The 19504-nt window shown below is 38.4% G+C and overlaps 1 protein-coding gene across 5 annotated transcripts in view; it reads right to left on the bottom strand.

The window, feature by feature from the left end:
• Positions 1–19504, bottom strand: part of FAM110B (family with sequence similarity 110 member B) — a 153991-nt gene that overhangs the window by 79376 nt on the left and 55111 nt on the right. The gene's annotated exons all lie outside the window — the stretch shown is intronic.

The raw sequence follows: 19504 nt of genomic DNA, 5'->3' as shown, positions 1-19504 counted from the left end.
TTACCTAGCTCTGTGACCCTGGGCAAGTAACTGCATTTCTGTGTCTAAGACAATGATAGGAGCCACCTCGAAGAGTTACTGCCAATGAGCTGTAAGTGCTTAGCACAGGGCCTGGCACAGGGTGGATTCTGGGTTCTATACTAAGCTCTTATGAGTAGTAGTGATCTCCACCACTCCATATTGTCTCCCTTTCTTTCCAGCATCACAGCACTCAAGAGAGTACCTCAACATGTCTCCATCGTACAGTTCTGTCAGAAATACTATTCAGAAGCCATGAAGGCTGAGAAGCTAATGGTAGGGTCGATTAATCACACAGAACCATTATTGGTATTCACTGTTATAAGGCAAATTATTTCCCCTACTTCTTTTTAGATACATAATAGTCACTACTTTCACTTGATTCTCTACAAAGCTATCTTAAAAATAAATTTTCAGGAAATCAAGGGCTTCTAATTATTTTTATTAATGATATAAATTTTAAAAATGTTTTCTATGGAATATAAATTGGGAAAAGTTTTAATTAGAAGGAGTTGGATTAAATTTAAAATGACAAATTTATGTTGAAAAGGGAGAGAAGTCAGCCAGTCAAATGCAACTCTCCGTTCTGAGAGTTGTTTATCTACTTCTTTTCCCTTAATTTCTTTCTTCTCAATGTGTTCTACAGAATTAGCAGTCCTGAGCTGATCTAATCAAATCTGTAAATGTTAAATGGTTTTTTTCATATTTCCTACAAGTGGGTATATTCTACCAGTCAAATTCCATTCCAAAGATCAAAGATAAAATGCAAACTTCCCATTTCTGTAGTTTTTTTTTTTTTTTTTTTTTTTTTAGCTAAAAAACTTTACAAAAAGCTGACATGCTCAAGAGGCATTATGATTTGCTCTGAGGAACCAGATTAATTAGTAGCCAAGAAACAGGACTATTGGCGAAGGGGCATTTCATCCTCCAGTCTTTGTGTACCACAAACTGTTGGGAAACAAACCAGTGAAAGGAATGACATGGACCATAAACTTCAAGGGAAAGCACAGAAACTCATGGTCCATAAATTCAAGAGTGAAAACTTGTGCTGGAATGCAAACACATACGCAAACCCTGAAAAAAATATGATGGAGATAATTGGCTAAAGAAAATGAGAGCTGTGTGTGCTACCTTGAAGCATCATCCTAGTGAATTATCAGAGTGCAATCACCATTACCAGGAGGTAAAAACTCCAAGAGGAACTGGCTTCAGAGATTTGGCCTAAGGCACAGCTCCCTGAAGGCTGCCAGGATACAGGCTAGTAACACTTCCAGGCATTTCTCTAGGAAACATCTAACAGCTTCTGCCTTCCTCTTAATTTAACAGACTGCTAGCTCAAAATAGGCACTGAAAAAGCTGTTTAATTAATTTGTTTCATGCCTGTTTAGTAGAAGACATTAAACAGACACTTTCTAAAAGAAGAAAGCTACTGTCCTTTCTTGGGTCTTATCTTTCAACATGTTCAGACCCAGTATTTGTTTTGGAACTGAGTAACAGTTCATTGGGAATCTTTCTCATTGCCACTTGGCTGCGGGGGGCCTATGTATACAACCTCTGGAATGAGTCCTCTTGTCTTTGAACTTCAGTCAACACACTTTTGATTCTGAAAAACCATTTGTTTACTCAGTGAATCATGTTAGACCCTTACTATGTGTAAGGACTTGTGCTGCACCCTGGAAATACTGTAGGGAATAACAGAGCATTCTGATTCCTAAAGGAGCTTCTGTTGTAATGTGGGAGTGCTCATTAAGTGATTAACAAATAAGCAATAAAGATCAGGTAAACTGCAGCTCAGCGCAGGATGCTCACATGAGAGGGGTGCAGGATCTGGCTAAGTCTGAAGCAGGTTTGCTGGCTTCCTCAGCTGGAGTGTGGCAAAAGATATTCAAGAGCTGTGAAGGTCGTGGAGAGGCTGGCAGAGGGCAGTGGATGGAGGAGGAAGGAGGAGACACTACCACACACACTAGAGGAGGAAAGGGTTTGTTTGGCTCAAGCTCCCTGAGGGTCTGACCACAGCTTCTCTCCTTCTAGATCTTTGTAGATTCCCATTACCTTCCAAGTCGAAACCCTCATCTACTCTTCCTGGCTCAGAGAATGCAGACGTGTACTTTTTACATTTGCTGTACTGGCAAGGAGGAGCAGGCACTACAGAAACCGTCTGCCTCATTGCATGGATTTCCTCAAGTTCTGTTCTCATTCTCTAACCCTGGAGACTGAAAATGAGGCTGTGTTTCCAGAATTTTCACATAGAATTGTTACAACTGTTACAGCTTTTTCCCCTTGGAAAAAAGTTAGGGTTCACGTATAAAAAATGATTCTGTTGAAAGCCAGGGTTCCGGGTAACTTTAGAGAGATCATAATATTCTGGCAGGAAGTATTTTGGTTTCAGTTGCTGGTCAAACACTATCTTAAGGAGAAGGGTCCTGGAAAGCGCTTTCTGCTCTGATGAACAGCACCAGGGCCTGAGAAGGAGGCTTGGCTGCACGTAGGGCTATCGCGGCTAATGTTAAAGACAGGCGTTTGAGCTGTGATCCAGCAGGAGCCTTGGGCCCCAGCCCACATAAAGAGTGGAGGGCAGCTTGGAGGGCTGAGTGCTGAGCAGCATTTCTATCAGGGGACCTCAAGTCACAACATGAAGTCACTGCAGGCAGAGAAATCAACGATCCGCTCCCCAGTCAACGCAAGCCAGGTCCGGGGAGCCACCAGGATCACCCCACACGGAGGAAAAGAAAAGAATACCCAGGCTGTGAAAGTCTCCTTCTGGCTACCAGGGGCAAGACAACTGGCGGGCAAGAGTCCGGGCAGCTTGTGCCCCTTCCTTTTCTGTTCCTGACACTCAAACAGCAGTCTTTCTTTTTTTGTGAAGAGTGTGGCATACCAGACACTTACTCAGCTGTGGCCTGGATGGCCTGGAACAGACTGAAACTGGCTGCTGGAAGTCACTCCTGCTGCTCCAAAGGCCATGAGCAGCAGCCCTGGCCCTAGCTCCTCCACAGACACTTGGCATCCCTGTGCCATGAGGCAGCTTCACTGCCTGAAGAGGTCCTCAGCATCTCCCCAGTACCTGTGCATCAGCCCCGAACACCGAGTGTGAGTTCTCAGGGAGGTCGCCCGCTGAGAGGGATAATAGTGTTGGACAATGACCTTGCTGGGTACAAAAGCCCTGAGCAGACTGCACGAGTCTTCTCTGCAGGGCTCGGTTTAGAAGTCAGTTGTGCATCTTGGAGTGTCTTCTCAAAGCCTAGTTTTTGTTCTTCCTCAAATGATCTGCTTTTTATAGTACTGGTGAAGGGGGCGGGGTACTACGAGGCTCTGGAAGGGGCATGAATTAAAGAGGTTACTAGGACTCTCATGCTGGGGCCAGAACATGGTTCTCATATACTTCCTTGTCATCACGGCTCCTCCTCCCTGTCCTCATAATGACATTTAACTAGTATTTATTTACTTCTATCATTTGCCAAATGCTGTGTCAGGATGAGGAGTACAAGGACCTTCCAAACCAGGGAAGGAGACAGATTCAACAATGCCAATGACTAAACCTGAACACGGCTTTAAAATTGCAAAGGAAACGTCACATATAGTATCTGCTTTGAGAATCCCCAAAATGCTGTTGGGTAGGTATTCTTACCTTCCCACTTACAGATACGGAAATGGCCCATGGTGGTTACAGGACTTGCTCAGCGACTCCAGACTCAATTCATTCCTAACACTCAATTCATTCCTACACACAAAAATTATTAATAATCATCCCATGGGCATAGTAACTGGATATGATTAATCTAATATATAATAAAGCCATAATAATGACATATTACAACCTAATAATAATTAGGTATTATAATCATAAATAGATATTATTGTTTAATGAGAGCTATGAATTCTGTTGCAGAAGTCATCCTAAGACTTTAGCTTCCCTTCTGTTCTCAAATCATACCATGTTTTCGGATGTTAATAGGCATCCTCTAGGTTATGAAAGTGTTTACCTCATTATTCATCTCTGTACTACCTAAAGGACCTGGGATTCTTTCTACGTGGACCGTGGAATAATTCCTATAAAATTTTAAGTTACAATACATGAGCAAATATCCTAAATTTCAGTTTTGTCTTCTAAAGCGTAATGTCTACCATTTCAGTTATATGGAGGTTCTGATAATTTGAAGTAGTCCCATTCAACCCCATCACCAGCCCTTTAATGCATCTCTGCACTTACTGTCCAAAATCAAGGCATATAATTTTGCACGGGTAAAGCATGCTGCTGTTTTTTAAAAAAGATTCATGCAAGAATTTCAAGTATGCATGCCGTGAATGTTCATAATTATGTTTCAACACTAGTCACTTTGAAAGATTAGACTTTAATCTAAACAAGTATGTAAGTAAAGAACATCATTTGCTATGAAATTCATCTAGGGTCTTTCTGAAACTTTTAAAATTAGTAGAGGCTAAAGGATAGCTGTCTCGATAAGAGTCATATAAAAACTTCAAGGGTTATATCTTAAATGACATTCCTAGGGGGAAATTATCTTCTTAGAAAAATATCACCATATACGTCTCTCCTTCTATGCCATTTATTACGTTTTATCGCAAACCAGCTACTTTCTAGCTGGTAACCTTTTGTAAACTACTTAACTTTTCTATGCTTCAATTTTCTCATCTGGAACATTTGGAGGAGGAAGTTGTGTGGATTAAATGAGTTAATGTACACATAAAGCATTTAGGGAGTGCCTAGCACTTAGTAAACATCATCTAAATTCTCCCCACTTGGATGATGGCAAAATTAAAACATCCAGGCCAAGGGATAGATAATACTAGAAAAACTGACACTCTCCCTGAAAAAGATGTATATAGTATAAATACATGCCCTAAATACATGCCTCATGCCCTGAGCACAACCCAGATGAAAACTGTTATACTGTTAAGAATTTGTTAATAATATCTAGAAATTCTGGAACTTAACTAAGCGCAACTTTTTCCATGAGGCAATTTGGAATAACTTTTGAAATTAAAAAAAAAAAGTGTATACGTTTACCCCTGTCCATTTCATTTTGGAAATATCATTCTAAGGAAATAGTTGGGATCACATGCCCCAAAAATGAAATAATTGATGATATGTACAAAAATATTAGAGAAAGGCATTTACCACGGTATCCTTTTGATATGGTTTGGGTCTGTGTCTCCACCAAAATCTCATGTCAAATTGTAATTCCCAGTGTTGGAGGTGAGGCCTGATGGGAGGTGATTTGATCATGGGGGTGGAGTTCGCATGAATGGTTCAGTACCATCACCCTTGGTACTGTACAGTGAGTAAGTTCTCACAAGATCTGGTTGTTTAAAAATGTGTGGCACCTTCCCCATCTCTCTTCTTCCTGCACCAGCCATATAAGATGTGCCTGCTTCCCTTTGCCTTCTGCCATGATTGAAAGTTTCCTGAGGTTTCCCCAACCATCCTACCTGTACAGCCTGCAGAACCATGAGCCAATTAAACCTCTTTTCTTTATAAACTACCCAATCTCAGGCATTTCTTTATAGCAATGCGAGCACAGACTAATACACCTTTATAAGGCAAAAACAAATTAACAATCTTACCATTTGACAATAGCAAATTAGTTAAATAAATGATAGCATATAAATAAAATTAATAGAACATTGTAAAGTTATCAAAAAGTCCCATTATAGGAAAATATTTACCAAATGAAAATATAGCTGAATATTAGGTAAGTTATAAATCAATGTATACAGGTAGAGCATGAAGGTTCCAAAATGCTCCCAAATCAAAAACTTTTTGAGCACCAACATGATGCTCAATTGATATGCTTACTGAAACATTTCAGATTTCAGGTTTTTAGATTAGGGATGCTGAAGCAGTTATGTTCTCGGAAAATATTACAAAATCTGAAAAAATCTGAAATTCAAAACACTTCTTGTTTCAAGCATTTCAAATAATGGATGTATGAGGACTCAGTTTTGTTAAAGTCTCTGTGTGTATAAACATATGCTGTATCTCTTTGAGTATACACATAGGAAAGGTCTGAGGCAAATGCTACAGCATCAATAGTTTTTATCTTTGCATGGCAAAGATAGTCAACCTGTCTGAATTGTTTAATTTTTCTACTATGTCATTACTAACACTGAATATAAATTGTTAATAAAAACTTGTATTTTTTTCCCACTTCCACCCAAGGAAAAGGTAAAAACTGGAGGGGGTAAATGTTTCATGAGCGGCCCCTCTAAAGTCTCGGTCTTAAGAGATTCTTATGCCCTGTGCTCTGGTCATCTGATCTGGCCTACTGCCTGCCTACATGGTGCAGCTCAGCTTTGTTAACCAGCTAGTAAGTAGCAGCCTCAGCAAACAGGATTTCGATGTGCTAACCATTCCCAGCCATCAGTCAAACCATTAGGCTAGGACCCAAAAGTTCAGCTCAGAATTGTCAGCCAATTTGCTGATTATTATTAGACATTAGGGAAAGCCTCTGTTGGCGCTGGTACAAGTCCTCATCGCTAAGGAAGGCCTAGATATTTCATTCCTTGGTTATTTGGACAATTCTCTCATTTTATGTAAGGATATTCTTATATACTTGGAAGATATGGCCAGATTCAAATGTCTGGAAAGCAGCCAATAAGTTTAAGTGATGGGGAAAATGGAAAATAATTTCTTTGGATATAAAGTTAGAAACATTAGCATGATTCAAGATTGACATGAACCTTGGCAAGTTTTTGAAATTTTATGGATTGTTACCATTATAGTGGGAATCGAGTTTAAAATAAGGTAAAGCAAAGCAATCATATTTCAGTGTGTCTGCCTATCCTGGCTATATTTTTACTTCCACAGTACAAAATATCTGTGAATCATAGCTCAGTATCGTTAACAGATAATGGTTCAATGGGTTTGTCAGAAAGATATTTCCATTTATATATGTATATTTTAAAGGTAGTTTTATTATATCTAGAGACCAATTTTTTAAGTTCCACAATAGAAATTAATGTGCAAATGGAGTCTGTTTAACAGAAATCTGCCTTCAAGCAAACTGAGCTCTATTCCATCTATACTATAAAGTATGTAATTACCTGTAAAGCTAAGACTTTTCTTCTACTATTGAAAACGATCACCCCCAATTTCTTTTTAGAAATGTTACGCCGTGCATAAACAGTGATGATTTTTCTGTATCTAGATTCCCTATATTTCTCCTGTTTCTAATTTACATACAATAATATATGCAGAGATGCTTTTCCATGGTCTTCTTTTATAGCAAAGAAACAATTTTTCATTATATAATTTTGCTAAAGGCAGCCTCAACAACCATGGGACCTTTTTCATTTCAGAAGTGTCAGTCTGCTGCAGCATTTACCACTGGGTGATTTTAACAGAAAAAAAATGTATCGTGTCCTTCAAGAATGAGGAAAAGTTATTTGAAGAGAAAGAATCCTTTAAAAATATGAACATCAGAATAGTTTCTAAATAAAGAAGAAAATCTGTGTCACTTATTTAAGGTTCTTTCTCTTTCTTGGGTTAACAATTTATGCTTTATGGACCCAATAAAAAGAAGTTATTCCTCCAAACATTACTGGAAGAGTGTAAATCCCTGGTGATGTCTGAAAGCTGCTTTTGCAGATGTGGGTTCTCTCTATGTAGGGCACCTTTTCTAAGCACAGTATCAGTGACCTGGGAGAAGGAGCACATGGGAAAGATAAGTTTCACTGCTATATTACTTTTATCATGTGTATGCTATTAGCTCTGAAACTGGAAGTGGTGTGAAGGACATTAATTCACCTTCAGGAAACTTTCTTGGGTCTCTCTTGTACTTTATTTTCAAAGTCAGATTACAAGCTAATTTAAATTTCAAGTATTCGATTACATTCCTCTTGAATGACTGCTCATGATCTTTACCAAGTCTGTGCTCCCTTTCAGGAGAAGCTATTTTAATTCCACTGCAGGCACGCCTTCTAATGAAGAGGAGAGTTTAAATTCCTCTTATAGGGGATAGCATATGATGAATGTTTTTTATCATAAAGTCTGAGTCAAGCCTACACAAGTGGTTTGCATACTCAATTATATAGAAGGCTTTTAAAGTAACGCCACAGAAATATTCTGTAATAGGAAGAAATGGCACAAAGTATCTGACAGATGAGCAGAAAACCCTTCCAGGGGTCTAGAGAGCAGCAACAGGAACTGTCCACCTGATAGCTTGATGGTATTTTCAATGTTTTACAGACCAAAGAAGCTTTTATAATTTTAACCGTCTTCTCCCAAAGGGTAAGCATGATCTTCACATTTACTTCTATAGTCGTTGAATAGAAACAATTTGAACATGTGATACAAATCAATGCCAGGCTTTAGAAAGATGGTAGCTGGTGTTCTCTTATACTGAGAATATTATACTGTGTATGTTGGGGGAGGGGGTGCTCTCAGTTAATTTTATTTGCCCTTAATTGGTGCAGCTCATCCACACAGAACAGAGTGGATCCTGGCTTCTCTGGGTAAAGAAAGTAGAAAATCATACAGGCTTTGCTCTTCCATCAGTCATGGGGGGTCTTGTTGTTGAGGACTAATGCTTGAGCTCTCATGCTTGAGAGGCCCTAGGTGACAGAGCCAGGGCCCTGCACTGGTGGGCAAGGGTTTCTTTCCTCAAATCCCAGCTTGGGATAGGTTGAGAGAAGGGGACAGAGAAGAAAGATCTTTTTTCATTTTGTAACTATGTCTTTCCTTAAAATTTCCTCATTTTCAGCAATGAAATTTACAGAGAATTTCTTCCCTGTCATTTTACTTTTTGCAAAATAATTTCCCGTTTCCCAAAATATACTGTATGCTATGTGCTGCTGGGGAAGATGTTAGGGAGCAAAAAGAATACTCCATTGGCAACCAAGAAAAATAATATGAAAGCACTGTTACTTAAAGTATTGGTCAGTCTCACTGGTCTTGGTTGTGTGAGATTAATCGGAATTTCACTTCATCTATTTTCCGTTCTGATTTATTAGTTTTGGGCCACTCTGTAGTCTGTGCTCACTCATGCCTTCATACATATTTCTTTTCAGCATTATTCCCTGACCTAAATTGCAGTGAAATGAAATGTACTGCACCAAATTTTTCATATCTGAACAAACTGAAGTCATCCAACTGCATAACACATTCCACCTACAAAATTCAATGTCAGAATCATGCATTAGTGATGTTTCACATTTTGTGGAAATGTGAGCCACGGTGAGGAATCTAGATAGGTAGGTTGCCTGTGTTCCCACTGATAAGAAAGTATCCTCTTCCCCCAGAGGACAGCTCAATTGTTCCATAAAGACACTGTAAACCCAACATTTCAGTGTTAATAAGAACCAACATATCAATAAAAGACAAGAAACAGACTATAAATAGATCCACATATATAATACAATCAATTTTTAACAAAGGCACTAAGACAATACAATGAAAAATTTAAAGTATTTTCAATAAATGATCATGAAGGAATTGGATATATATTTAAAAAAAAATTAGTAAACGCTGACCCTTACCTCACACCAAAAATATCAATCTGAGGTAGATCACAAACCTAAAAGTTAAAAACTAAAACTATAGAGCATCTAGAGCAAACAGGAGACTATTTTTGCAAACTTAAAGTAGGTAAAAATGTTCTAGAGTTGCAAAAACATCAACTGTTTTGAAAGAATTAATAAACTGCTCTTTAACAAAAATTAAAATGTCTGCTCATCAAATAACACTTAAGAAAATAAAAAGGAAAAAACTAGACGAAAGAAAATATATCCAATACACATACTTGAAAAATGACTTTTAACCAGAAAAAAAAAACTCCTACAAATCAATAACAAAAGAACAGCAATCCAACTTAAAAAGGGGGCAAAAGACTTGAACAGACACTTCACAAACACAAATGATCTGTAAGTATATGAAAAAGTACTCAGCATCAGTAGTTATAAGGGAAATGCAAATTAAAAACATAATGAGACACAGTTCCATAGCCATCCAAATAACTAAAAAGAAAAAGACAATACTAAATGTTGGCAATGATGTGAAACAACTGGAACTCCCACACACTGCTAATGGGAAAGCTTCTTTGACCATTTCTTATAAAGTTACCCAAACCCTTACACTATGACCTAGCAATTCCAATCATGGGCATGACCCAAGATCTATAAAAACATATGTCCACAAAAAGACTTATTCAACAATATTTACAGCAACTTTATTCAAACTGTACAATTGGAAACAATTCAAATATCCATTCACAGAAGAACAGATAAACAAATTATGGTATAGCCAGACAATGGATATTATTCACCAATAAAAGGCAGCAATCCTACTGATATAAGAGGAAGATGAATCTCAAAGACATCCTACTAAGTGACAGGAACCAATGCAAAGAGCACTGGTTACTGTAGGATTCCATTTGCTTTAATACAACTAACTCACAATTATAGAATCAGAACAATGATTTCTTCTGGAGGTAGAAAGGGAAAACTGAAAAGTGGCAAGGGAGAATTTGCTGGGATGATGAAAATATTCCTTATGTTTATTAGCATGATTACCTGAGTGTATATATTTGTTAGAATTTATCAAACTGTACACTTAAGATTGACAAATTTTACCTCAAAAAACCCTATTGTACAAAACATTACAAATATGGTATTACTATAAAGTTTTAAAAAAGGTTTTATTACTGATTTGATCATCCTAATAAAATTATTTTTATTTTAAATTCCACTGAACCTTTCAATGTCTTATTTAAATGTAGCATATCATGCATATCTAAAGAAAAAAATGACTCAATCTCTCATGCATTTATGACGGTTATAGTTTATGTATTTCAATGTCATATTGTGCCTTGATATTGAGATTATTTTATAAGGACCTGAGAATAATTCTTCCTATTCATATATAGGCCTTATTTTAAAGTTAATCGCTGTTAACATTGACTTAAAACATCTTTCTTTATGTTTTCAACTAGTATTTTTGCCTCTTCAGCTTTTTTCTTACCAATTTTTCTTTTACTTGTCCCACGTTTGTAATAAAGCCACTTTCTGGAGGAAATTAATATATACTTTATATGACTGTGGTATTCACAATTGTCTTTTTTTTTTTTCCTTTTTGTCTCCGATATCGTTCTTAAACTCACAGCTAAGCATCTTGAGGTCAAAGAAGTCTTTAAAAATAATCTTGGGTTTGACTCTCTGTTCTGTTCCTTCCTCACTATATGACTTTAAGTTAAATAATTTCATTAAGATCCAGCTACTTCTTAAATAATAACAGCTGTCACTATAGCAATTTCATAGCTTCAAAAGAGGAGAGAAGGTGAAATCAATCCCCTTGCAACTAATAAGGGCGTGTATTGTCTGTAGAGAATGTAAAAAACAATAATAAAGCCACATGCAGACAATTCTAAAACATGTCAATGACAAAATAGCCTCTCCCCACGGCCCCACGGGGCAAAATGGTCTCAGTGACACTACATAGGACAAGTCAAAGCAATGCAGGTTGGAGGCCACCCCTGTGGACTGCAGGAGGAAGCAAAGTAACACAAGCACCAGGTGAATCATTTAGCGACAGCCGAGGAATAGCTAACCTTTACTGAGCAACTTCCATGTGCCTGGTCCCATGCCAAAAGGCATTAATCATTTAATCCTTGCAACATTCCATGAAGCAGATACTACTGTCACCATTTTACAGTTGAGCAAACTGATGGAGAGATAACTAACCTCCTCAGGACTACCAACCGGTAAGAGGTAGAATTGGGAGCATGCTGGCAGTGGACCCAAGAGGTGCCTTTGAACCATGAAGCCACATGACTATTTCTGAACTGCATGGCTTTCCTAGGGGCTTAAGATGGTGACAGAGAAAAGGGTGGAGGCTGAGAAAAGGGGAATTCTTGATTTAAAACAGTCTGTTTGAGAGATTTTGGATCCTTAAGGTTGGTTCACAGCAGTATAAAAAATAAGAAAACCTGAAAGCCATATTCTTTAGGAAAATAAATTATAGTCTAATTTCCCAATGTCTAGGAAATACAGAAGGGCAGCCTTACCAAAAATATTGTGCTCAGCTGCCTAAATGTGCCCTGTGTTTGTGCACACATGAGTGAGCAGGTCCATGTCTGACAATTCTCACTCTATCAACAAGCCCAGCACTTTTGTATCTGTGCCCATAGTGTGTGCTCGAGGGGCCCCAGCCAGGTCACCCTGGAGAGCTCGTCTGTCCGGTGCTCTCACCAAGGAGGGTAGTGACCAAGTGCAGGATCAGCAAAGAGGAGCAGAGCCCTCCAGGCAGCCCATGACCAGGGAGCCCAGCTGAGTGTGCTGTTGTGGCAGTGGACTCACCCCTCGGCCATGGTGTAAATAAATCAAGTGGTAATTACACTCTGCAGCACTTAATGCCATTCCTGTGTTGCCCTCATTTACCAGCTCTAGACAGAAAGAAAGGCAGATCATTTCCACTAAAAACATAGGGCCTCCTCATTTTCGGCCTTGCATCCCACCTGAGTCCCTGAAGCACAAGAAGTGACGGAGAGAACATGCACGCAGAGTTCCAGACCCTGTGACTACATCCTGCTGTTACAGCAGGGGTGGGATGGAAAACGCTGGGAAAGGGGACCCACCGTTACCATACTGGAACACACACCAACAACCAAAAGCCTACAAAAAACTGAGCATCAGTTCAAATAAACTATGCATTAGTATGACAATTTAACCTACCAGAAAGAAACGCTGAAATTTTCACAGAAATGCATGCACACATGAACCAGAACAAACTAAGTTCTCATGTGATTTCCATCAAAGCAAATCCAACCTTCATGTTTGGCCATAAACATGTCATCTTGGGTAATTTATAAGGGAGCACTTAGCAGATACATGAATTATGCCTTCATGAAGATTTTAGTTTTAAATGTTATCAGGCTGTATGAAAATGCAACCTAATACTTAGTTTTATATAAAATGTCAGTGCTCTCTCTTAGTCTGACTTTATTATACAATTACATTATGCTTAAGTTAAATAGATTTTAACAACCTGCAGAAATTGAAATGGCACTAGAAAGCCAAATATTTAAATTACACTTATTTTAAACTATTGGCTATCTTCTAGATGGACTAATCCTGACAAAGTATAAAAGCTAAAAGTATCAATTATTCAAAAATTATTTAGTGACTGAAAAATTTAGTTTTTAAAAAAGTTATATATACTAAACTAGGGATTAGTGAACTTTTTCGTAAAGAACCTGATAGTAAATACTTTATGCCTTGCAGGACAGTCTCTTATGACCTCTCAACTCCACCACTGTAGTGAAACCAGACATAGTCAACACATAAACAAATGATCATGGTTGTGTGCTAATAAAACTTTATTTACACAACAGACAGAGGGTTGGATTTGGCACACAGGCAATAGTTTGCCAACCCCTGATCTAGGCTAGACTAAAACATCAAGTGGAATCCCATCTCTAATAAATACTGGAAGCTGCAACTTCAGGGCATAAATATGAATCCCTTTGTCTCCAACTGTACAACTTTTGATGCAGTCAATGTTTCTCTCCAGTTTCTGCAAATTGTTAATTTTTATCATGAAACATGAGATTTGAGGGTGTTTATCCTTTCTTGCACAGAGCACATGAACAGGTGTCAATGCTGATCATAGCTAGAAGTAGAGTGGGTCCCATGTGTGACTCCGGATGGCTAAAGAAAGTGTTCTACTTACAAGAGGATGCTTCATTTGACTAGGATTGGCTCTCAACAAGGCCCGTGCACCTTAGAAGAAAAAAGTCACTTCTGTCACATAAGAGCTCAACTGATTCACTCAACTTCAAAAGGGCACTGAGAATGCCATGCTTTGAAAAACATACAAAACAGTAAGAGGAGCAGAGAAAAGCTTGATGTGTTTTTCTCAAATGACACAAAACAATTTGTCTCCACAGGTTTAAGGAAAATCAATTAAAACATAATCTGTAGATCAGGAGTGGTAGCTACTTAAACACCAAAAAGGAAAATAACCCCAAATAGAAAAGACAAAAAAAGACATATCAAGGTATGAGAAGAGTAGACCTATTCAAACCTATTCCAACACAGTCTGCTAAAACCAGATCCTCAGCACTGCACATCTGCTGGTCAGATCTGAGCAAATGACCATGGCAGGTCAAGTGGAGAGCTATTCTGGACTTTTAGCACTGAAAATCAGGGTGTACACAGTGAAACCACGCTGCTCTCTGACCCCACTGCTAACTCGCCGCAGTGACAAGGTAAGCTCCACTGGCTGCCCTGGGCTAATGTCCTCATTACAGTAGATAAACTACTGAAAACCCAAACTCTCAAAGGTTGCTGCTTGCAGTCCTTTTTGGAACCAGCAAGGGTAAGAATAACTATTTCAGTTCCCAAAGATGTTATATCATGATCTGTATGGATCTTTTAAAAAATGGTACCACTTTGGAGTATTACTTATCATTTTAAGCAATTCAATACTAAACAGCTGTTTCTAATATCAGGTTAAAAAAAAAGAAGAAAAATAGGACCTGAGAAAGTGCTATGAAATAACTGTTAATTTTTAAGATATATGAGTAAAGATGAAACTAGCCTAAAAAAGAAATTTATTAACTACAGGGATTACTTACATAAAAAAAAGATCTACAGGTAGAGGTCTTTTGCTTTAGAGGGACATGGTTCTCCCCACTCCCGCCATCAACTCTTACAAGCCTCTAGCTGCAAACATACTGGCCCCAGTGCACTCAGGAAAGGTAGATTTCCAAGGGCTCCCAAGACTATGCTCCCACCTACTCTCAAATGCTCTGTTCTTGCAGTCTCAATCTTCTGTCTATCCTCATTGACAGACTATCTTCCTATTTCTGTGTATCTATTTGTTTAAACGGTTATAACTGAAGAAATATAGTAAATTACACCCAGCTAGCCATGGGTCTTCCATAAATTCCATTTTGAAAAACCACACTGATTCTTTGGTAATGAAGTTGAGGATTAGGGAGAAGTATAGAAATATTCTGCTTGATTTTGTTCATCTGGGATTGGAAGGAGTTGTTTGATTTATAGGTCTGTTTGCCCTCTGGAAGGAGGCTACCATGGGTGTAGACTGTTTCTAGTTGGTGCTAAAATCTTCTCCTCAGGAGATGTGGTATCTTGTGGTTTCATATCCACCTTCCTGCCTCCACTCCCCTCAGGATCTAATTATTAAATTAAATTTAGCCTATAGCTGCCTCCTTATGCATTTTAAGTTTGGCCTAAAGGTTTTTCAGTTCATAGTAAACTGTAACCTAATTGGATGTGTAAATAGACTGTCATCTACTTTTGTGTCAATCACTGAGTTTTGGCCAATCAAAGGCAGCCACCTGTACAAACCAAGTTCAAATAAGGCAAACACTGAGCTGTAACTCATCTGGTTGTTTATGCATCTCACTTCAGTTTTCTGTACACCACTTTCTTTTTTCTGTCCATAAATCTTCCACCATGTGGCAGCACTGGAGTTCTGAACCTGTGCTGGTTCAGGGGCTTCCCAATTTAAGAATCATTCATTTCTCAAGTAACCTATGTTAAATTTAATTTGTCTAAGATTTTTCTTCTCCATTAAATATATAATACAGTATACCAAACAAAACAGAAAAATTTTTTAAGTGAGCTGAAGTTCTAGAAGGGAATAGAAAAACATTTTAAGTTAAGCCAAATATTGAATAAAAGTTCATAATGAAACATAAAAATCATTGAGATAAAATAATTGAAAATATTTTACTGGAGCACCAAAACTGGTCTAAAATATTTTTCTTGCCTATCTATACTGACTGCCTTAGGGACCGCATGGCTTTAGATACCATAAATATGCTAATGACCTCCTCATTCACATCTCTAGGCCATCTTTACAAAACACCAGATTGGTGTATCCAATGGCCAACTCCATGTCTCCATTGCATGTCATTAGCATCTCAAACTGAGTTCCTGATCTCTCCTAAACGTGTCCCCACCACATTCTTCTTTCTTCTGTCAGTTAATGGCAGCATCTTTCTTCCTGCTGTGTTGGCCAGAAACTCAGGAGTCAGCATTTCTGTTCCTCTTTCTATCACACCACAAAGCCAAGTTGTCATTAAATCTTACACTTTCAGTTATTGGTCTTTCCAGAACCTGACCATTCCTCACCACCTGACAGCCAACCCCTGGCCCAAGCCACCATCCCTTGCAATCTATGTCTGTAGCTGTCTTACTGGTCTCTTGTAGACTCTCTCAAACACAGCACCTCACTTCTGCAAGGCCAGCAAGAGACTCTCTACTGCAGTCAGCTGATAGAGTTTTATATACTGCAACCTAATCACAGCAGTAAGAGTCCATCACTCTCACCACACTCTATCAGGCTTATAACCACCCATTGCAAGGGCCATCTTAGAACTCTGCCTACCACGCTGTCTAAAATCGCTACCCTATCCCACCCCTGCAATATACATATACATCTATCTCCATCCCTGCTTTGTGTTCCTCCGTAGTACTTTTTACCATTTGAATGCAAATATGTTATATATTTATTTATTCTCTGCTTCATTTCACTCAAATATAAGCCTGACAAGGACAGAAGTTTTTGTTTCCTGCTATATCCCCAGTCTGCGGAACAGTGCCCGGTTCAATAAATATTTATTGAATATTTATTGATAAATAAGTTATCAATAAATAATTATTGAATTAGTCTACTATTTACTATGTAGGTTTACTTTTAAAACATCAGGATCTCAACATCTCTATACTGCTTTCTATGATCTGTTTCTACTGTCATTGCATTGCATCAGAACTTTGTTGAGTCACAAAGGATGAAATTAAATGTTATCCCTTCCCATGGTAACAAAGCTATACAGTTCTATTTTCATTTCAAGTTCCACTGCAAACATGGAAAATTTCAGCCAACTATGTGGTGAGAACTCCACATTGAGTATTTGTAAAGCCAGCATTTTATACTTACATGAAACAGATGTGTTCCCTGTCCAGTGCCCAGCCTCACAGACGATTCCCATGTTGTTTTTTTATTTTAAAAATTCTTCAGTCAAACAGTGGAAGGAAAAGGAAGTAAAAGCCAAACTCTCTTTGAATACTGACTTTAAGAAAATTAGAGTATGTGATTAGGTTAATGATTCAAACAGACAGAAGTAAGGTATTCAGAAGGAATGAACATCCTATTACCAGAGTAATAAATGTTATAGATCCATTACCCACCTCATTTAAATGAATGCTGCTTTTTGAAAGAGGTAGGGGAGAGTAAAAGGCCAAATGCCATAAATATGAAATACAATTCCATGTAAAATACACATTTATATCCGTTCCAACCCATGTGCCTCTGGTTAACAACTTATTTTAGGTGATTTTTAAAAGCCCCAAATTGATATGCACTTAATACTAATATACATCTATCCCCATCCCTGCTTTATCTTCCTCCATAGTACTTTTTACCATTTGAAATGCCAAATATGTTATATATTTGCAAGTCCCATACACAAATTGACGATTTACCTGAACAATGCACCCTGAAAGTCACAAGCACATGGCCTCTCCGAAAAGTAAACATAGGCTACCCAGGTGTTCACAAGTCCTAACAAGCAGCCTGATTTTGTCTTATAGCTTGCTTACACTTCCCCAGTCTTTTTCATTTTCCCAGCACTACCACCACCAATAGTAGCAATTCAAGGAACACAGTACATTTCTAAATCTCCCTTACCACTGATAAATGAGCATTCATTTCTGAATTCCTGGCTGGCTTTTGCTTCTGGCTTCTCCCCTCTTACCATCCACACAGCTTCAAGGTTAATCTGCTCAAAACAGTAATTTTGATAAGTTGCTCCTCTGGTCTCGAACTCAGGGCAACTCCCTGTGTCCTAGCTTGTCAAGTTCTTAACCTAGGTTAAGCCCTTAACAAGAGTCAGTTTGGTTTCTATGTTCATTGCAAACCTGCACACCTGATCTCATCTGGGCACCACTGGCCCAGGAGTGATTGGCTGAAACAATACAGGTCAATGAATGGAAATCATAAGCATCAAACCCTCAGCCCTACTGACTGTAAATTAAGAACATCTCTGCATGCCAAGGACAGAGCTGTTTCCCTTTCCCATAGAAACACAGTAAGGTTAAACAAGAAGAGAGTTCTTAGAGCACGGTCTTCAGCATCTCAAAGTAGAAGCAGTATAAACGCTGGAGTAAATTTGGCAGCATTTCCCAAGCATTTTAACTGACCTTTCCATGGAGGCAGAATTCAAAGAGGGGCCAGGATTTCCCACCCCCTGGTATATGCCCTGTGCGTAATCCCTGGGCTAGTAAATACCATGGATTTGACTCCCATGATTGGCAGGTATGTGGCACAGTGACCTCAAGATAGAGAGAGTATCTGGGTGGGCCTAGCCTAATTTCATGAGCCCTTTAAAAGGGTTTCCTTTGGCTGGTCACAGAAAAGAATCCAAAGAGATTTGAAATCTGACAGGAATCTGATGAAGGATCCTGCTGTTGGCTGCAATGTTCCTGAGAAGACCCACAGCAAACAAATGCAAGTGGCTTCTAGAAGCTTCTAAAAACTTCAGTCCTTGGCCTGCAGCCAGGAGACACGGACCTCAGCCCTGCCGACAACCTGAATGAGCTCAGGAGCAGATTCTTCCCCATGGCCTTACTTGAGAGGGCCGTGTAGCCAACTCCTTGCGTTGGAGACCCTGACAGAGAACCCCGCTGAGCCATGGCAGACTTGGAACCACCGAGCTAAGAAATGGGTACTGTCTGTGGAAATCTGTTATACAGCAATAAAAAACTGGTATGCTTTCCTCTAAGCCTAGCCTCTGTTTGTTCATGCAAAAAGTAACATCCTAAAAGTATCTCACAGCACTGTCACCTAAACTCACAGGTGTGAACATGTTAAAAAAAAAAAAAAAGTATAAGAGGTTGCTGAAGAATATTCTATCCTCCTCACAAGACCATGACATCTGGGAACAAGCAGAATATACAAATCCTTAATGGCAATGACTATTTTAAAGACCACCATGCATATGCCATTTTTCTCAGAAATGGTAAAATTGAAACCAGCCCTTCCATGATATTTTATTAATGTCACATCAATGACAGGAATATCAACAATATAATTTATTTACATTTCTATGAGGTATATTAGGAAAAGTGTTCATCTTTTATTCATCAAAATACTAATTATCTACTGTATACAGGATCCTTTGTAAATGCTTACTGAATAATTCCAAGGAATAATTCCAAGGATGGCTAATAAAAATATGCCATCAGTAGATTATTACAAGAAAAAGTAAATATTAGAGGATGTTTTTCCCATTGCTTTACTTAAGAGTGAGCATTAACTTACTAAAATATAAATATTCTGAAATAAAATATACAAATATTCTGCATCTGATTCAGCCCTTGTTCTGTAGATATTCACAGGCTATTAAGAAAGACACAGACAGTCTGTTAGGAATTGAAACGAGCAATTTCAATCAGTACAATATTAGTGGTATGTGTGGTCTTTAAGATTCAGTGTAGCCAGGGA

The sequence above is a fragment of the Pan paniscus genome, chromosome 7, assembly GCF_029289425.2.
Source record: "Pan paniscus chromosome 7, NHGRI_mPanPan1-v2.0_pri, whole genome shotgun sequence".
In the NCBI taxonomy this organism is placed as follows: Eukaryota; Metazoa; Chordata; class Mammalia; order Primates; family Hominidae; genus Pan; species Pan paniscus.
This window is presented reverse-complemented; position numbering and strand designations above follow the sequence as displayed.